Raw genomic sequence first — 20,374 nt, 5'->3', positions numbered from 1 at the left:
AGTGAGCTTGTCAGTCAGGGACAGACTCAGGATACAGCGGGAGCATCGGGCTCTCAAATCCCGATAGCTCCTGTAGAGATACCTACTTTGGCCACACCGACGGTATCCACTCCTACCGTATTTACGGTACCATCAGGTGTACCATTGGCGTACCCGACATTTGCTCCAGAGCAGCCTACGACGTACTCGGCACCACCGCCACCTGGACCTACAGTGTACCCGACACCAGTGCCTACAGTAGCAGCAGCTGCACCATATCCGGTACCATTACCTACCGTACCTCCAGCTGCCACCACTTTTGTTCCCCAGGCAGTACCACCGACGGCTTATGCTCCGGTATATACAGCAGCACCGGGAGTTCCTCCTCCGGTTTATTCCGCGGTACCACCTGTAGTATCAGCTCCAGTGTTTCCGCCAGTTCCTGCAGCCGTCCCGACACAGCTCACTGATATTGCACTGGCTGAGTCGATGAAGACTCGTTTCACTCTTTTCCGCGGAGATCTCGATCCGAGTATGGCTCTGTCATGGATAGAGACTATGGAGCAGACTTTCTTCTATATGGCTTGCTCCGAGTGGGAGAAAGCAGAGCTGGCTGCTTACCATTTACGGGATGAAGCTAATGCCTGGTGGGTTACTCAGCGTTCTATTATTGGTGAGCGCAACGTCACATGGACCAGGTTCAGAGGCTTTTGAGAGTCGTTTCTTTCCACCGTCCTATCGGATGGCTCGACAGATTTTATGAGTCGAGGCGTAATAATCGCCGACCGAGTATAATCTGAATTCCTCCGGTGGCTCAGCTTTTGTCGAGTTAGTTGCGGAGGATGTAACTCGCATGATTTATCTGGATTGGATGGTTATCTCATATACGACTTGCGGATTAGGGATTACATCTTACTCGATGCATTGAATCGAGCTTTGATGATAGAGTTAGCTCGGCAGACAGTATCCGACATGAAAAGAAAGCATACGGGTCCGACATCGTAGGTCCAGCAGACACGCGGCGTGACAACATCGAGTAGTCGCGACGATCGGTCGTAGTTCTTCCGGGTTTCGTAGGCCTCGAAGTCGTGATCTTCCTCGGACGCTTCCGGTCTCCTCGGCAGGATCGAAATACCCACCAACGATATCTGATGTTTCCGATGTGGTTCCAGAGACCACATCACTTCACTGGGACAGTTAGTTTGCTTTTATTGCAAACCGCCGGGCACCAGAGCCGAGATTGTCACCAAGGCTCAAGGCACACTCCTGAGGGTCGAGCAGAGGGACAGCCTAGTCGATCGGTGTCTCGACGAGGAGGGCGGAGATTCACACCCTCACGGGAGGCAGCCCTCAAGAAGCAGCGATTTGGCATGCTTGGACAGAGTACTCGGTGCCAGCACCCTGTAGTTTTGTTTCGAGACCTTATTATCCGACTCGTACCATACTCGGTCCCCACCAATGATATCGTCCCCATCCTCTCGGTCTTATCTGCACATAGTCCAAGAATGGCGAGCTTACGCCCGATCGCGGCACCTCCTCCTCCTCCGCCAGATGGACGAGTTCATGCGATTACCAGGGAGGATGCGAGCCGACGGATCCGTTTTCCGGTATGATTTCCATTTATGCATTTTCCGCTGATATGATTGATATTGGTAGTTCGCACTCTTTTATATCCCGTACCTTTATGCGGGAGATTGGTAGATTACCCACTTGCAGACCCCAGCGATTGACTGTCTCGCTACCGTCCGGTGATACTTTAGAAGTCACCCAGGAGATCAGAGGTTGCCATTAGACTTTGGCAACATGATACTTACGGTAGATCTTCTAGTATTGGAGATGGTCGAGTTTGATGTCATACTTCGCATGGATTGGCTGTCAGTTTATCATGCTACCGTTGATTCCCATACGAGGGTGGTCACCTTCCACCTCGAACCAACCTCGTGGAGTTTCACCGGCATCGAGACGACGATATCTCGATTATTTCGGCGATTCAGGCTCAGTAGCTGCATGGTTTTTTGTTATCGTTGATCAGTACTGAGGACAGTAGTAGTTCGCAGCTCTCCGATGTTCCTGTAGTCCGGGAGTACCCAGATGTATTTCCAGAGGAGCTGCCAGGTTTGCCTCCCAGAAGGCAAGTGGAGTTCGCTATTGAGCTGATTCTGGGAACCGCGCCGACATCAAAAGCTCAGTATCGTATGGCACCAAAAGAGTTGAACGAGCTGAAGGTTCAACTCCAGGAGCTTTTAGACAGGGGATTTATTCACCCTAGTGTTTCACCATGGGGTTCTCCAGTTCTGTTTGTCAAGAAAAAGGATGGTACTATGAGGTTGTATATTGACTACAGGCAGCTGAATGCAGTGACCATCAGAAATAAATATCCATTACCACGGATCGAGGATTTGTTTGATCAGCTCAGAGGTACATCAGTGTATTCTAAGATTGATCTGTGATCCGGATATCATCAGTTGAGAGTCAGAGATTCTGATATCCAGAAGACAGCTTTCCGTACCAGATATGGTCATTATGAATTTTTGGTAATGCCATTTGGGCTTACCAATGCTCCAGCGGTGTTTATGGACTTGATGAACTGCATCTTTCTGGAGTATCTGGATCAGTTTGTTATCATTTTCATTGATGACATATTGGTCTACTCTCGTTCCGAGGAGGAGCATGCACAGCATCTTCGCACAGTCTTGGAGATTCTTCGACGACATCAGTTGTACGCGAAGTTCAGCAAGTGTGCATTCTGGCTATCCTCAGTTGGTTTTCTGGAACACGTGGTTTCTAGCAGAGGTATTTCAGTTGATCCTCAGAAGATCGAGGCTATCACCGGTTGGGAGCAGCCGAAGTCAGTTCAGGAGATCCGCAGTTTTCTGGGATTGGCCGGATATTACCGACGTTTTGTCAAGGGCTTCTCACGTATTGCTATGCCACTAACACGTCTTACCCGGAAAGGCGTGAAGTTCATATGGTCCGAGAATTGCGAGACCAGCTTTCAGGAGCTGAAGCGGAGATTAGTGTCGGCTCCAGTTTTGATTTTACCTTCTAGAGAGGACGGATTTGTACTTTACACCGATGCATCTCTTCAGGGTTTGGACGCTGTTCTGATGCAGCACGGCAGAGTAGTCTCTTATGCTTCTCGTCAGCTAAAGGAGCATGAGAAGAATTACCCAGTTCATGACCTGGAGTTAGCTGCCATCATCTTTGCTCTGAAGCTATGGCGACATCATTTATACGGTATCACATTTGAGATTCTCACTGATCATAAGAGTTTCGAATATATTTTCACTCAGAAGGAGCTTAATCTTCGACAGAGGAGATGGATAGAGTTCCTGAAGGACTACGATTGTACCATTAGCTACCACCCGGGGAAAGCTAATGTGGTTGCAGATGCACTAAGCAGGAAGTCCAGAGGGACTTTGGCTTGCCACCGGACTTCAGTCACTTTCAGAGTTTCTGAGTTAGATCTTGAGGAGCAGAGGACAGAGCAAGGTATTCTTGTTACCATGGTTGCTCAGTGATCGGGACGAGGATCCGAGAGCCCTAGGATGTATATTAGCAGATAGCTTCCGGGCAGCAGACCGAGTTTACACGAGACGAGGAGGGTATTATATTCTTCCGAGGCAGATTATGCGTACCTCAGTCTCATCCGGTCTTACAGGAGCTACTTCAGGAGGCACACCGTTCTCGATTTGCGATCCATCCAGGCGGGACCCGTATGTATCGAGACTTGAGGCGTTCCTATTGGTGGAACGGCATGAAGAAAGACATCGCGGATTTCGTAGCTAGGTGTCTTGTTTGTCAGCAGGTGAAGGCTGAACACCAGAGACCTGCAAGATTACTTCAGCGGATTCCTATTCCTGAGTGGAAGTGGGATCACATTACCATGGACTTTGTGGTAGGGTTGCCGAGGACACGACGAGGTCATGACGCGATTTGGGTAATCGTTGATCGATTAACCAAATCAGCGCACTTCTTAGCGATCCGGAGGACTGATTCCCTGGATCGATTGGCAGATCTGTATTGCCGGGAGATCATCAGACTACATGGTGTTCCGTTGAGTATCATTTCGGATAGAGACCCACGGTTTACGTCTCGGTTCTGGCAGAGTCTGCAGCAGGCCTTGGGTACACAGCTCCGTTTCAGTACAGCTTTCCATCCACAGACAAATGGACAGTCAGAGCGGACCATTCAGACGTTAGAGGACCTGCTGAGATCATGTGTTATGGATTTCGGAGGCAGCTGGGAGGACCATCTGCCGTTGGTAGAGTTTGCCTACAACAATAGCTTTCATTCGGCTATCCAAATGGCACCGTTTGAGGCATTGTACGGTAGATCTTGTCGGACACCCGTCCTCTGAGATGAGATTGGAGAGGCCCAGCTGTTGGGACCTCATAGAGTTCAGCAGGATGCAGAGTTGGTCCGTACTATCAGACGGAGGATGTCAGAGGCGCAGGACCGCCAGAAGAGTTACGCTGATCGGAGACGCATACCACTAGAGTTCTCTGTTGGCGACCATGTATTTTTGCGAGTTTCACCCACGAAAGGGGTGAAGAGATTTGGCCTCAGAGGTAAGCTAGCTCCGCGGTACATTGGCCCTTTCGAGATCTTGGAGAGGATCGGAGTAGTAGCTTACCGACTGGCACTACCACCGTCCCTGTCAGGCGTTCACGATGTATTTCACGTATCGATGCATATGTGCTGGCAGATATTCCAGTTCCAGTTCAGCCTGACATTACATATGAGGAGGTTCCGGTACGGATACTCGACCGGAAAGAGCGTCAGTTGTGGAACAAGACTATCCGACTGGTTAAAGTCAGATGGCAGCATCATTCGAACGAGGAGGATACTTGGGAGCTCGAGGATACTATCTGAGCTCGATATCCCCATCTTTTCATTTGAGGTATGTGATTTAGTTTACTGTTCAGCATTTTTACTTTCTGTCTGTTGTTAGTACTTGCTGATGGTAGATAATGAAATTTGGGGACCAAATTTTTATTAGTGGGGGAGAATGTAAAATACTGGAAAATAGGCGAATATTAATAAGGGAATTTTCCAGAATTTTTGGAAATTTTTCGGGAATTTTTCGGAGCTCATATGAACGAGTTAACGGGGATAAGATTTGGGTTCCGGGAAAGCCTGTTTTGGCTACCCATTTAAGTGAGGAAAAGTTTACTTTTTCCTTTATTTTTCTTTTATTTCTTTTCTTTATTTCTCTTTTCCTCCGTTCCTCTTCTTCGCCGAACCCACACGCGCCTATTCTCCTTGCCCTAACCACACTCGACGGTTCCATCTTCCTCCAAGCGTTTAAGATGTGATCAAGGGAGAAGCCGAGCACTCCTCTTTGTTTTCTTTCTTCTTCTTTGCCTTCCGACGCCGATTCCTTGGCCACAGGAGCTTCGAGCGCCGGCCACAGGTTTGCCGAACCATTGCCGGACTTCCTCTCTGGATCACGGCCAACCGCCGCCGCTTGTTCTCAACAAAGCAGCGCCACAGTCGACGCCTACGGACTAGGGCAACGCTGTGCCCTAGATTTGCAGCGCCGCCGTCCCATTCTGCCCTAGCCATCACTGACACTGCCCTCCTGCAGTGTCTTTCGCTCGCCACTGCCCTTGTGATCTAACGTCGGTCGGCTAGCCGTGAGTGCCAGCAAAACACCTTGTTATCGGCTTGAGTTTCTGGCATTAGGGCTTCCAGTGGCAGCTTTGTCCGGTTTTTGGTCATTTCAGGCAGTAAAGGAAGAGGTAAAGTGCTCAAGTTATTTTGGAAATTTGGTTGTGGTTTGGAAGTTGATTTCTTGGTCTTTTTGATCCGAACAGTGAGGAGTTCCAGCAGCCAACAGCCCTTAACGGCAGCCCTCATTCCAGCATTCCTTTGTTCCAGCAGCAATCAACCTAAATGGGGCAGTAACTCTTTAATTCCAGCATCTTCTTGTTCTTGAATAAGCTGTGGAACTTGAGGTAAGGTTTAGGGTTGTGGTCTTCGTTGTAGATGATTTCTAGTAGTGTTAGTAACAGTTGTTAACTTAAGTTTAGAAATAAATCTAAAGGTGTAATTAGGGTTAATGAAGCTAACCCTAGTTGGACGATGGATTAGAATTTAGTTTGGCTAATGGTTGTATGATAAATTAGCTAAACTAGACATTATGTTTGATGCCACAGGACTTTGACGCGAGACGAGTATCTCGGAGTCAGATTTGGACTTTTCTTATCGGAGGCGGGTACTTTTGACTTATTGTCTTTGATATGCTTAGTAATGAAAATAATATGTTGCATTAATTGTGTTTCCTATTTGTTTCGGTTAATCACTGCCCAATACATGTTACCTGATTGATTGATTGTTTGTTTGCATCTCGTATTGATCTTGTACCAGATCTATCATGCTCATGGGTAGTGATATAACCATGTTTCACATGTTCAGGACCTAGGTTTGATACCTTATTGATCAGTATATCTTGATATGATTTATTCACTATGGTGGTCATTGCTATATGTCCAGAGGTTGGTTTAGTATATTACCATGCTTAGTGACATGCACCATTTGCATGATCGCATGCTGTGCGATAGATTGCTCCATTATTGTCGAGCACTTTGCCAGTTTTCATCACTGTTCGGTGCTCCATTGTGATGCTCACGGGTAGCGTGACACAGCGTGGTAGCACGTCAGTTTGACTCTTCCGGTGCTCCGTTGATCCGCTCAGGGGTAGTGTGACGCAGCGTGTAGCACGTTAGAGATTCCTCCCCGTCATAGTGTACCGGGAGATGAGAGCATTGCGCTCCCCCATTTATGATTTGGGGTAGGAGTACGTATGTACTCCGACAGCATCCCGTCCACTCGATCACTCATCAGGAGTAGTGTTGCTGAGTGCACGGTTGTCACAGCCCTACCCACTTGGTCCCACTTTTGTTGTGAGTTGGCTGACTGGCGTCAGGGGTGACCATGACATTGGCATCATATGCATGATGCATTTATTGTTTGTGATTGTGTTTGCTGCATTTATATGCTGCATATTGTTTGGATACCTATGTTTGACATGCATACAGGTCTTTTATACCTTTCGGACTGTTTGTCCTTATACCGGGTCCTAGTTAGTACAGATTCTCTCCTGTCTTCTTCGGTTTGCATTTACCTTTATTTTTATCAAGAGACTGTACGCATGATTAGTGCTAGGTGTTATTTCTTTACTTTGCATATCAACTGTACCTGCTGAGTGTTGGACTCACCCCGCCTCCATTGTTGTTATTTTCAGGTTGATGCTGTCAGGAGGGAGTTCCAGTCGCTAGTCCCCACTGCACGTAGTGCTAGATCCCCTGCAGACCTCGAGGATTGATTGACTTTTGAGTTTTCTTCTCGTTTGTCTATGTTTAGACTTGATTTGTTTGATACTTGGACGTTGTATTTATTATTGTGATGTCGATGGATTTTATTTGGTCTTATTCTACTACATGCCTGCCGGGTCGGCATAAGAGGTGAGTTTCGTCGGATTTGAGTTTTACGAGTGTAGTTGAGTAGGGTGGTTTTCGAGTCAGAGTATTACTGCTTTGTTTGATTATATATAACTGCGTGGATGTTTGTGTGGTTGTGCTATATTTATTGTTATTATTCCAGCCGCATGTGGCTGAGGTATGGAGATATGTAGAAAGTTTCAGATTGTCCGCCGTACAGGGGAGATGCTGCCGAAATTTCTTCGGACGGGGACTCCTCTGGGGCGTGACATAGATTTCCTTGACGGGTTATGTACTTACTTGCATGCTTAGTCAGTTTGATAAGTTTAGTACTACCCTGAGTTTACTCATCATTTTTTCAAATTCTAGGAAAAATAATTTTCAAAATTCCCAATTTCCTAGATTTTTCAAAATTTTTGATTTACTTATCATTTTTCAGATACTAGGAAAAATAATTTTCAAAATTTCCAATTTCCTAGATTTTTCAAAATTCTGGAATTAGCTTAAGTTTTTCCTTAGAAATCATGTTCCCCTAGATTTAAGCCAGAGCATCTCACAAACACCTAGGTTTACCTTGATTGTGTTTGAAAGTCATAGAACGGCGTGAGATGCATAGGGTACAGCCTGGACTCAAGAATGCTTATATCTGTGCATCAATATGAGTCTGAGCGTTAAATACGCAATATACATTAATCAAGTTGAGTCTTCTAGCTCTAGTCAAATCTAACTGGACCAAATCAACTTGACTTGACTAACCATGTGAAAGATGTTGCCCTATTGGTAGTCAGCAAGGAGCTAAAGGTTAGACAGTTGGTAAAAGGACACTTAGTTTTTTGCTTAAGCATGTTTTAATCTTTAGGGCTCTGATACATAGTAAATTAATCTACTGATTATAACTCATGCTTGGACTTAAGGTCCAACTGAATTTTAATGAATAACCTAAACCAACTTTAAATATTTGTTCAAACTTAAAGTTTACTACTTCTAAAGATCTAAGCTAAAAACTTAATGATCAAATCCTTGCTGAACCTAGCTAAATTTGAAATCTAACATTGTAAATACCTGCAGAGTTCTTTTTATTTACCCTCAAAGATTACTTTTCTCCTAGCCTTTAAAATCTATCAAAAAGATACATCTTTTTCACTTAACTATAAATAAGAACTGAATGTTAAGTATCTAAGTTATTCAAAAGTCTATTATTTTTGATATATGGCAAAGGGGGAGAGTAGCAAAATTCAATAATAAAAGGGTAACATCAGTTAAGGGGGAGCAATAGCTAAGGGGGAGCATATAGTTTAGCAAATTTGCTTTGGTTAATGTGTTCACCTATAATTAGCAAATTTTCCAGTGTTAAATGGTTATCTATTCGTTTGTTTACTTAACTTTGAATTTGAATTGCCATAATCAAAAAGGGAGAGATTGTTGGTGCGGAAAGCATCCGACGATCGAACTCGTGTTTTGATAATGGAAAAGAATTCAAAGTTAAGGTGTTTTGTATTCTAACAAGTCTCCTTGAGGATTTCAGGAAAGTCCTAGCTGCGGTTAGGCAAAGGGATAAACCCTAGGGGGTGGTAAACCTAGGTCATAGGGGGCGGTAACCCTATGGGAAAGTCTTGGCAGGTCAATGGCTTCAGACAAAAGTCCTAGGGGGTGGTAACCCTAGGTGGAAAGTCCTGGTGTCGCGAACCAGGTGAAAGACTGGACTGGCCGGGAAGCGGATGTCCAGCAGAAAGTCCGGAAGCGTCGAGTGCTGAGCAAAAGTCCAGTCGATCTAGAGGATCGCACTGGCAGCAGGTAAATCTCATGAATGGAGTAGGTGAGGACGCGTTCCCCGTAGAGGGAGCAGTAGGCGTCGGGTCGACCTAGGGTTTCCGGTCGGAAATCCGAAGTCAGATCCGGACAGTCCAGAGACTGTCTTAAACATTCTTTATTATCCATATTGTTATTTTGTGCTAACCTTGTGTTGCAGGATGTTGTTTGGGACTAACATATCTTACAGGTACAAAATAACGAAGATTTACCTCGGATGAACAGTGTCCGAGGCGCCTCCATGGGACTTGGAGGCGCCTCGGGTTCAAAATCCTGAGCTGGCGCGAAGAGCAGGCTTAAGGCGCCTTGGATGGGTTGAAGGCGCTGTTGGATCGAGACGCGCTAGAGGGGGGGTGAATAGCGCTCGCGGCTATTTCGTTCGATTATCAGAATCGTAAGAGTTAAAACGCAGCGGAATAAAGAAAACAAGCATACAGAGACAGGAGAATTTACTTCGTTCAGAGCCTTGATCGACTCCTACTCGAAGGCCCGCGATCCTTGATCGCTTTCCATGGGCAACAACTATAAGCTCGTAAAAACTATTACAAACTAATTACAATTCAAAGCAGTAAAAAGATTATACCGACAACAAAGGACTAAATCTGAAGCTCCGGGTTGTCGGGGTGTCGTTACAGCACTTCGGGATCGTCTCGTAGGCAGCTTGTAGCAGACAGTTCACTTGGAAGAAGATATTTCAAGCTGCTGGTCAAGATGTCCTTTTATTGGACGTTCAAGGCGCCTCCAGTGCCAGTCAAGGTGCCTTGAACCCCAAAATTTATCCCTGTTCCTGCGCTGTGATAACCTCCGCTGACTGCTGCTTATCCTTACCTGAAGGCGCCTTCATCAAAGCTCCAAGGCGCCTTCAATGGTCCAAGGCGCCTTCAATCCCTATGAAGGCGCCTCCAGCTCCACTTCGCAGCCAGCTTCAGGTTTTGCACCCGAGGCGCCTCCAAGCTCCATGGAGGCGCCTCGGACACTGTTCATCCGAGGGAAAACATCATTATTTTGTACCTGCAAGATATGTTAGTCCCAAACAATATCCTGCAACACAAAGTTAGTATAAAACAACAGTATAAATATGATAAAGAATATTATGACAGTCTCCGAACTGCCCGGGTCTGACTTCGGATTTCCGACCGGAAACCCTAGGTCGACCCGACGCCTACTGTTCCCTCTATGGGGAACGCGTCCTCACCTACTCCACTCAGGAGATTTACCTGCTGCCAGTGCGATCCTCCAGATCGCCTGGACTTTTGCTCAGCACTCGATGCTTCCGGACTTTCTGCTGGACATCCGCTTCCCGGCTAGTCCAGTCTTTCACCTGGTTCGCGACACCAGGACTTTCCACCTAGGGTTACCACCCCCTAGGACTTTTGCCTGAAGTCATCGACCTGCCAAGCCTTTCCGCATAGGGTTACCACCCCCTATGACCTAGGGTTACCACCCCCTAGGGTTTTCCCTTTGCCTAACCGCAGCTAGGACTTTTCTCCACCTAGGGTTACCGCCCCCTAGGACCTAGGGTTACCACCCCCTAGGATTTTCACCTGCCTAACCACAGTTAGGACTTTCCTGAAACACTCATTCAACATGTTAGATAACAATAACCCTTAACTTTGAATCCTTTGCCATTGTCAAAACTCAGGTTCGATCGTCGGATGCTTCCCGCACCAACAGGCGCCTTAGACAGCTTGGAGGCGCCTTGAAAGGGTTTAAGGCGCCTTCAGGTCGCGGCAATCAAAGGATTATCCCAGCGAGCAGATCGGGATAAAATTCTCATTTAAGGCGCCTTGGAGCTTGTTTAAGGCACCTTGAACATGGTTTATAAAGAGGATTCGACCAGCAACTCAAGTGAACAAGATTCAAGTCTTCCCTCTGCATTTAGCTGCTAACGAACTCGTCCCGAAGTGCTGCAACTCGACACCGACAACCCGAAGCTTCAATTTAGTATTTTCCATTGTCGGTATAAGATTACTTACTGCATTACTTGTAAATCATCTTTTGTATACTTTCAAACTTATAGTTGTTGCCCACCAGAAGCGATCAAGGATCACGGGCCTTCGAGTAGGAGTCGCCTTAGGCTCCGAACGAAGTAAAATTAACCTGTGTCTTTGTGTTGTTTGTTTTTATTCCGCTACGTCTTTACTCGAGTGTTTTACGAATCGAACGAAATAGCCGCGAGCGCTATTCATCCCCCCCCCCCTCTAGCGCGGTCTCGATCTAACAGTACAAACTCACTCAACAACAAGAATAAAAGAAGCAAATGTTAAGATCGATGGACGCGGCTAGAGAGGGGGGGTGTGAATAGCCGCCCCAAATCGTTCGTTTCTTTCTACAAATCAAGGTTAGCGCAGCGGAAATAAACAATAGAAACGACAACGGAGAATAGCAAAACTCAAACTCGTCGATGTAACGAGGTTCGGAGATGAAACTCCTACTCCTCGGCGTGTCCGTAAGGTGGACGAAGCCTATCAATCCGTCGGTGGATGAGTCCCCGGAAAACCGGCTAATAAGAACACTCCTTCTGGGTGGAGAAACCTCGCCACAGAAACTTCTTGCAACAGCAAGAAAGGTGTACAAAAATACAGCACAAAACAGAAGACAATATGAATGTACAAAACAAAGCTTGCCTACTGTTCTTGTCGACTGGAACCCGAAGCAGCAACTTCAGGAAACTCACAGCAGCAGCTGATCAGTCGAGGAAAGCTCACCCGAAACTTCAAGAAGGAGCTCACACGAAGCTCAGTAAGCTAAGAGCTCAGCAAAGCTCAATCACAGTCAGGAGTAGGAAGAAAAAGAGAAGCGAGAGTGCACTGTAGAAGCCCTTGAACTCCTTTTATAACCTACACTGCACCTGCGAAGAACAGAAGATAGAAGACTAACCGTTGTGAGCCAACGGCTAGTTCTGGACCGATCAAGCTTCAGCCTGATCGGTCCAGGAAGACCCTGATCGGTCCTGGGGACCGATCAAAGCTTCCTCTGATCGGTCCAGGGACCGATCAGCATGCATGTCCCTTCCTTTTCTCCCGAACTTCTTTCCTTCTGATCGTTGTTTCCTGATCAGTCTACAGACCGATCAGATAACACTCAGTAGGCTACTGTTTGGTTACTGATCGGTCACCAGACCGATCCAGATACCCAGTGTATCACTGGATCGATCCACTGATCGATCCAGAGCTTGGTTTTTGCCCAAACCAAGTCCCAAGCCTTCCAAACCAACATCCGGTCAACCTTGACCTGTTGGTACATCATGCTTAGCATCCTGTCACTCCCTTGACCTGCTAAGACTCTCCACCAGGTGTCCGGTCAATCCCTTTGACCCACTTGGATTTTCCTCTTCGTGTCAAGTATCCGGTCACTCCCTTAACCTACTTGACCTTCTCAACACCAGATGTCCGATCACCCTTGATCCATCTGGATTTTCCCTTGCCCGGCTTCAATCACCAGGACTTTCCAACTACCTGGCTTCACTCACTAGGACTTTCCCACTGCCAGGCTTCACTCACCAGGACTTTCCCACTGCCTGGCTTCACTCACCAAGACTTATCCGTCTGCCTGGCTTCACTCACCAGGACTTTCCACATCCGGTCCAGAGAATGAGCTACCGAGCCCTCTCTGACCAGAGTTCGGAGAATGAGCTACCGAGCCCTCTCTGACTTCCCATGTGCCAAGCTTCCATACTTGGACTTCTCCGTGCCAAGTCTCCATACTTGGGCTTTTCCCGTGCCAAGCTCCCTGCTTGGACTTTTCACCATGCCAAACTCCCTGCTTGGACTTTTCCCATGCCAAGCTCCCTGCTTGGACTTTTCCCGTGCCAAGCTCCTTGCTTGGACTTTTCCGAGTCAGGTCAACTCATTTCGGGTCAATCAGGTCAACCTTGACCATGGGTTGCACCCACAATCTCCCAAGCTTGTATCCTTTTAAAACATCAAGATACAACTTTTCTGTTCACGTCAAACATTGTCAAACATAACTCGTCAAACATCAAAACACAACTCGAGTCAAGTCAACTCGAGTCTGGTCAACCAGGTCAACCTTGACCTAAGGTTGCACCAACAATCTCCCCCTTTTTGATGTTTGACAAAACCCATAATCAAGTTAGGTTAACCCGATAACCTAACTTAGGTTTTCCAATGTTCTTCCCTGAACATTCTCTAGACATTCTCCATTCTCCTTTCTACTCTCCCCCTTTTTGACACACATCAAAAAGAGTGAATCAAGGTCAAGAGTTTCTTCCTAATGAAAGTCTTATACCTTTCATTGAAACTCTTAATTTCCCCCTTGATACTAAGGTCCAACAATTAACTTAGTGATAATCTCATATCACTCAAGTCTTTAGGAGTAAAAACTCCCCCTAAAAGTCAACTCCCCTTGACTAATAGGTAAAATTCCCCCTAAAGGTCAACTCCCCCTTGACCATTGCACCAACAATGTCTTGGAGAGTTTCAAACTTTCAAAATACCAACTCCCGAGCTGAAATTCCAGACAACCAGTCGAATTTCAGCAATTTGGCACGCCCTGATCGGTCACCAGACCGATCAGGCTCCCTCTGGATCGGTCACAGTGACCGATCCAGGATCCCCTGGACCGATCAGAAACCCTTCTGATCGGTCCACAAACCTGATAAAGGTCTGATAAGTTCTTATTTCTCCCCACGAAATTCAAAAACCTCTAGAAAATTACAGAAAATTCCAATAATTGTGAAATTTTGAGGATACATTCCTCATAACATATACTATCATGGAAAAATAGTTTTCTATGAAAATAACTTCCATTTTTCAATCTTGATACAAAGTTCACAAGTCTTTGAAATAGCTCAAAGTTAACTCATCTTTGTATCACCTTGTTCAATGATGAATGTTATCACTAGAAAAGCTTCATCAAGGTTTTTCAAATCAACTTTAAAATGATTTTAAACCATTTAATTTAGGACCACAATCTTAGGGCTAAATGTACATGACTTATACACAAGCTTTCCCTATGATCCCCAATTTAGAATTAGGCTCATCTAGGTACAAGAACCATGCACCTTGATCCTAACTCATCATCCTAATATCTCACACACATCTAAGGTGTATCAAACACATCCAAGTCAATTTTGATGTGAGATATGGGTTTAGGTTAGCTTAATCTAAGTTCTCATGCATTTTTCTAAATAACAATTTGATCTCCATATCAAATTGTGTTTTAGTCCTTAAATCAATTTCAACGATCATTAATGCACAAGATGATGACATGGCATATAATTGTATCATAAATGGAAACATGTGCTAATGTCATGATGTCATGGCATAAAGTATGAAACTTAAATAAAGCATGACATTTAACTAACCTAAGCATCATCATGACATTTTAAATGATCATAAAATAAATATGATGTCATGACATGGCATATGACAAACAATATATGGTAAATAGCACATAAAGGTATAGAAAATACCTAATTCTAGCCTTAGTTGCCATTTTTGATAATTTTGATCATTTTGCCATAGGTTCTATATTCCTAAGTGTAATAGACCTAGCATCTTATACCAAAGATTTTTAGATCACTATGTGCCAATTAGATTGACTCTAGAAAACTCCTCAAATTTGATTGGCACATTCTAATCACCTTAGGAATAATTCTTAATTTCATTTTCAAGGCTTGATTACACCTTGAAAATTCCTAAAGTGTCACCTTTTGCCATGATTAGGTTAACTACCTATTCAAGTAAGGTTGGCACACCCTAACTAATCTAGCGTGATGAAATCACGCTCCTAGGAACCCAATACCTATTGGAGCTCATTGGGTTCACTAAATATTCACTAGGGATGACTTCCTAGGCTTTGAAGCCTTGGTCATTTGCGACTCATCAAGATCAACTCTAGGGGTGACTCCCCTTGTGACCTTGGTGATGGTCTTTCTAGCCCTAGGTCTTGTTCCATAATTGAATGGAACATTGTGATAAGTAGGCTTGACCACTTGGGACTTAGGTTTGTGACCCAAACCTTTCTTGTCCTTGGACATTGGTTTTTGACCCTTAAACCCTAGAGATGACTTCTCCAAGTTCTTAAGAGCCTTTTCCAAAGTATCAAGTCTTGACCTCAAGACTTGATTCTCCTTCTCTAATACCTCAATTTTAAATTTTTCATTTTTCTTGAGGTATTTCTAGGCATATGTCTAGTAGTTTTGGGATTCCTATCTAAGTTCTCCTTAACCTTAGATGAGTTAATCCTAGGGTTGACATTTCTAGAGTTGTCCTTATCTAGGTTAACATGTTTGGCTCCTAAGCTCATGTATTTATTCCTATAATTAACATGCTTATCATTCTTGACAATAGCAATAAGGCTACTAGCATGCATCATACTAGAATTGCAAGAATGTGCCTTAGAGATTACCTTAGGGTTTGCCTTAGCTCCCCCTATCGATGTGCTCGTCTTCTTGTCCTTGTGAGGTTGCCTCCCCCTCGGACATTGGCTCTGATAATGTCCCCTTCGCTTGCATTGGAAGCACACCACGTGCTCCTTGCTCTTGCGTATCAGAACTCCAGCTTCCTTGATCTTTGGCGCCGGTGGAGTCTTCCTAACCCTCTTTGGACATTTGCTCTTGTAATGTCCAAGTTCCCTACACTCAAAGCATAATATATGCAATTTACTAGAACTTAAATTGCTTGAGTTACCTAGGGTTGAGGATGGTTGTATGTTTTCTTATTCATCCCTTCCAGAAGTAGAGGCTTCTTCTTCTTGCTCCAATCTTGAAGAAGAACTCTCCTCCTCTTCTTCCTTAGATGTTGAGTAGCCCTCAACCTCTAAATCCATGCCTCCATGATGTGAGCTACTTGGCTCACTTGACTCCTCTTCATGACTTGAAGTAGAGTTCTCCTCATGGAACTTTGCCAAGTTGTTCCACAACTCCTTGGCATCGTTATATCCACCTATCCTACACAAAACATCATTAGGTAAAGAAAATTCAAAAATTTTCAATACCTCATCGTTGACTAGGGATTGGTGGACTTGTTCCTTGGTCCACTCCTTCTTCTCTAGGGTTTCTCCTTTCTTGTCCATCGGAGGCTTGAAACCTAATTGAACACAACTCCAATTTTCAAGGTTAGTCATAAGAAAGTACTTCATTCTTACCTTCCAAAACGCGAAGTCGTCGCGATCGTAGAAAGGTGGAATTATGACGTCTTCTCCAAATAACTCCATTCTCTAGCTCGTGCTCCCCCGGGTGTTGATCCAACGAAGAGCGACCTCGCTCTGATACCACTTTTTAAGATCGATGGACGCGGCTAGAGAGGGGGGGTGTGAATAACCGCCCCAAATCGTTCGTTTCTTTCTACAAATCAAGGTTAGCGCAGCGGAAATAAACAATAGAAACGACAACGGAGAATAGCAAACCTCAAACTCGTCGATGTAACGAGGTTCGGAGATGAAACTCCTACTCCTCGGCGTGTCCGTAAGGTGGACGAAGCCTATCAATCCGTCGGTGGATGAGTCCCCGGAAAATCGGCTAATAAGAACACTCCTTCTGGGTGGAGAAACCTCGCCACATAAACTTCTTGCAACAGCAAGAAAGGTGTACAAAAATACAGCACAAAACAGAAGACAATATGAATGTACAAAACAAAGCTTGCCTACTGTTCTTGTCGACTGGAATCCGAAGCAGCAACTTCAGGAAACTCACAGCAGCAGCTGATCAGTCGAGGAAAGCTCACCCGAAGCTTCAAGAAGGAGCTCACATGAAGCTCAGTAAGCTAAGAGCTCAGCAAAGCTCGATCACAGTCAGGAGTAGGAAGAAGAAGAGAAGCGAGAGTGCACTATAGAAGCCCTTGAACTCCTTTTATAACCTACACTGCACCTGCGAAGAACAGAAGACAGAAGACTAGCCGTTGTGAGCCAACGGCTAGTTCTGGACCGATCAGGCTTCAGCCTGATCGGTCCAGGAAGACCCTGATCGGTCCTGGGGACCGATCAGAGCTTCCTCTGATCGGTCCAGGGACCAATCAGCATGCATGTCCCTTCCTTTTCTCCCGAACTTCCTGCCTTCTGATCGTTGTTTCCTGATCGGTCTACAGACCGATCAGATAACACTCAGTAGGCTACTGTTTGGTTACTGATCGGTCACCAGACCGATCCAGATACCCAGTGTATCACTGGATCGATCCACTGATAGATCTAGAGCTTGGTTTTTGCCCAAACCAAGTCCCAAGCCTTCCAAACCAACATCCGGTCAACCTTGACCTGTTGGTACATCATGCTTAGCATCCGGTCACTCCCTTGACCTGCTAAGACTCTCCACCAAGTGTCCGGTCAATCCCTTTGACCCACTTGGATATTCCTCTTCGTGTCAAGTATCCGGTCACTCCCTTGACCTAGTTGACCTTCTCAACACCAGATGTCCGATCACCCTTGATCCATCTGGATTTTCCCTTGCCCGCTTCACTCACCAGGACTTTCCAACTGCCTGGCTTCACTCACCAAGACTTTCCCACTGCCTGGCTTCACTCACCAGGACTTTCCCACTGCCTGGCTTCACTCACCAGGACTTTCCCACTGCCTGGCTTCACTCACCAGGACTTTCCCACTGCCTGCTTCACTCACCAGGACTTATCTGTCTGCCTGGCTTCACTCACCAGGACTTTCCACATCCGGTCTAGAGAATGAGCTACCGAGCCCTCTCTGACCAGAGTTCGGAGAATGAGCTACCGAGCCCTCTCTGACTTCCCATGTGCCAAGCTTCCATACTTGGACTTCTCCGTGCCAAGTCTCCATACTTAGGCTTTTCCCGTGCCAAGCTCCCTGCTTGGACTTTTCACCATGCCAAACTCTCTGCTTGGACTTTTCCCATGCCAAGCTCCCTGCTTGGACTTTTCCCATGCCAAGCTCCCTGCTTGGACTTTTCCGAGTCAGGTCAACTCACCTCGGGTCAATCAGGTCAACCTTGACCACGGGTTGCACCCACAATCTCCCAAACTTGTATCCTTGTAAAAGATCAAGATACAACTTTTCTGTTCACGTCAAACATTGTCAAACATAACTCGTCAAACATCAAAACACAACTCGAGTCAAGTCAACTCGAGTCTGGTCAACCAGGTCAACCTTGACCTAAGGTTGCACCAACAGCAAATACAAGTAAATCTTACAAGATTTTACAGCATAAAATCTTTGCTAGCTTCTCCTTCTTGTTTGGAACGCCTCTTGACCTTGGAAGTGCAAAAACACCTTACTCCAAGAAGCTTCAAGATCTGGCAGTGAGTGGTGGAGAAGGCACTGTGAAGATCGGAGAAGAATCGGGCGAAGAAGTGCTGAAGAAAATGCTCGCAACGGCTTTATCCAGCGCCAACGTTCGGATCCTAATCGATTAAATTGCTCTCAATCGATTGGGGACGCTTTGGATCGATCGGTCGATCGTGTAGGACCGTTAGATTCGATAGAGGGGGGGTGAATATCGATTCGAAAAAGACGAGTATAAACGCACCGGAAAAGTAAAATAGACACAAATGTTTTTTACTTCGTTCGGAGCCTGTGACGACTCCTACTCGAAGGCCCGTACTCCGTGAGTACTTTCGTTGGGCAATTTACTAGCAGTTCGAAATAATGATTACAAAAAATAGTACAATGAATGCTAATGAAAATGAAAAGCAAATACCGACAATAAAGACAAGAAAGGAGCGTAGTGTCGGAGCTTTGTTCGCGTCGCAGAAGTGCAGAGCAGTGGAAGACTTTTCTTTTCGTTGTTGTCCTGAAGCTCTCCTCTGACCCTTCTTTTATATGAGGCTCGGGGCGCCCTGGATGCCTTCCGGGTGCCCTGGTGAGACGTGGCAAGTCCAACCAGCGAGCTCCACGTGGCGACGCGCGATCAGGATGAAATTTCCCTCCCGGGCGCCCGGATCCCTTCCGGGCGCCCGGACCCTGTTTTCCCGCAGAATCCGTCCTGCAAGACAAACGTTAGTCCGGAGGCAAATTTACCCTGCAACACAGATTGTTAGCAACAGCAAAGTGAGTATGAATTAGTAAAAAGGAGTATGACTTAGATTCCGTCTTTTCGAAACCGGAATCTAGTCACGATCTCGACTTAGATATCCGAAATGGATCTAAGCCGGATCGACGCCTAATGTTCCCTTCCCGGGAACGCGTCCTCGCAGTCACTCCCCTCAAGTGACTTACCTCACTTACCTGCCAGACGTCCGGCCTCACTTACCTGCCAGCCGTCCGGTCAGCCCGTCAACCTAGGTGGACTTCTCGCCAAGCGTCCGGTCAGCCCGTCGACCCGCTTGGACTTCTCGCCAGCTATCCGGTCAGCCCGTCGACCTAGCTGGACTTCTTGCCAAGCGTCCGGTCAGCCCGTCGATCCGCTTGGACTTCTCGCCAGCTATCCGGTTAGCCCGTCGACCTAGCTGGACTTCGTGCCAGACATCCGGTCAGCCCGTCGACCGTCTGGATTTTTCCTGCACACTTGATCAAAGTGTCAGACAACAACAAAACTAACTTAACCTATTTTTCATTCATCAAAACCTGGGTTAGACCGTTAGTGCTACCCGCACCAACAATCTCCCCCTTTTTGATGGAATGACAACTTGGTTAAGTTAGTGAAAACATATGCAAGAAACAACATGCATTTATGATGTGGTTTTTAAAGTTAGTCTGTATTTTCAAATTGGTTTAGCTAACTTAACCACCTAACCCTCCCCCTTTGACATTCATCAAAAATAAGCATGGAGTAAGTAAGCATAGACATAGGCTTCAGACAAAGTTTGCTTTTATTTCTTAAATCTTTGAAAAAAAACTAAGTTTTGAACCATAACTAATCAAAATTCCAAAACTAAGTTTGAAAGATAGCTAATTTTTCAGGTATAGTTTTTATGGTCAAAGTTAAAAACTATAGTTTTCAAACATAAGTTTTCAACATCAAAATTCCAAAACTAAGTTTTCAAAACTGATTGAAATTCACTAAGTTTGTAAAAGATTCAATTTTCAAAATTAGGAAAATGATTTTGAGAAGCTTAGTTTGTAAACTTAAGTTTTGAAAGAAATCTAATTTCCACAATTTTCAATAACAAAGCAATTTTTAAAACTAATTTTTGTAAAAGTTAACTTTCAAATCAAAATGTCAAATTTAAGTAAAATCAAATTTTAAGAACTAGAGTTTTAAATTCAATTTTCAA

At 45.4% G+C, this 20,374-nt stretch overlaps 1 pseudogene; it reads left to right on the top strand.

Annotated features, from left to right (window-relative positions):
* The first annotated feature begins 1,800 nt into the window (after positions 1 to 1,800).
* The window catches only part of LOC122050672, an 89,192-nt pseudogene continuing 70,618 nt past the window's right edge, over positions 1,801 to 20,374 (top strand).

The sequence above is a fragment of the Zingiber officinale genome, chromosome 3A (genome assembly GCF_018446385.1).
Source record: "Zingiber officinale cultivar Zhangliang chromosome 3A, Zo_v1.1, whole genome shotgun sequence".
Taxonomy (NCBI): domain Eukaryota; kingdom Viridiplantae; phylum Streptophyta; class Magnoliopsida; order Zingiberales; family Zingiberaceae; genus Zingiber; species Zingiber officinale.
Note: the sequence above shows the minus strand (reverse complement) of the source record. Positions and strands in the feature narration are given on the sequence as shown.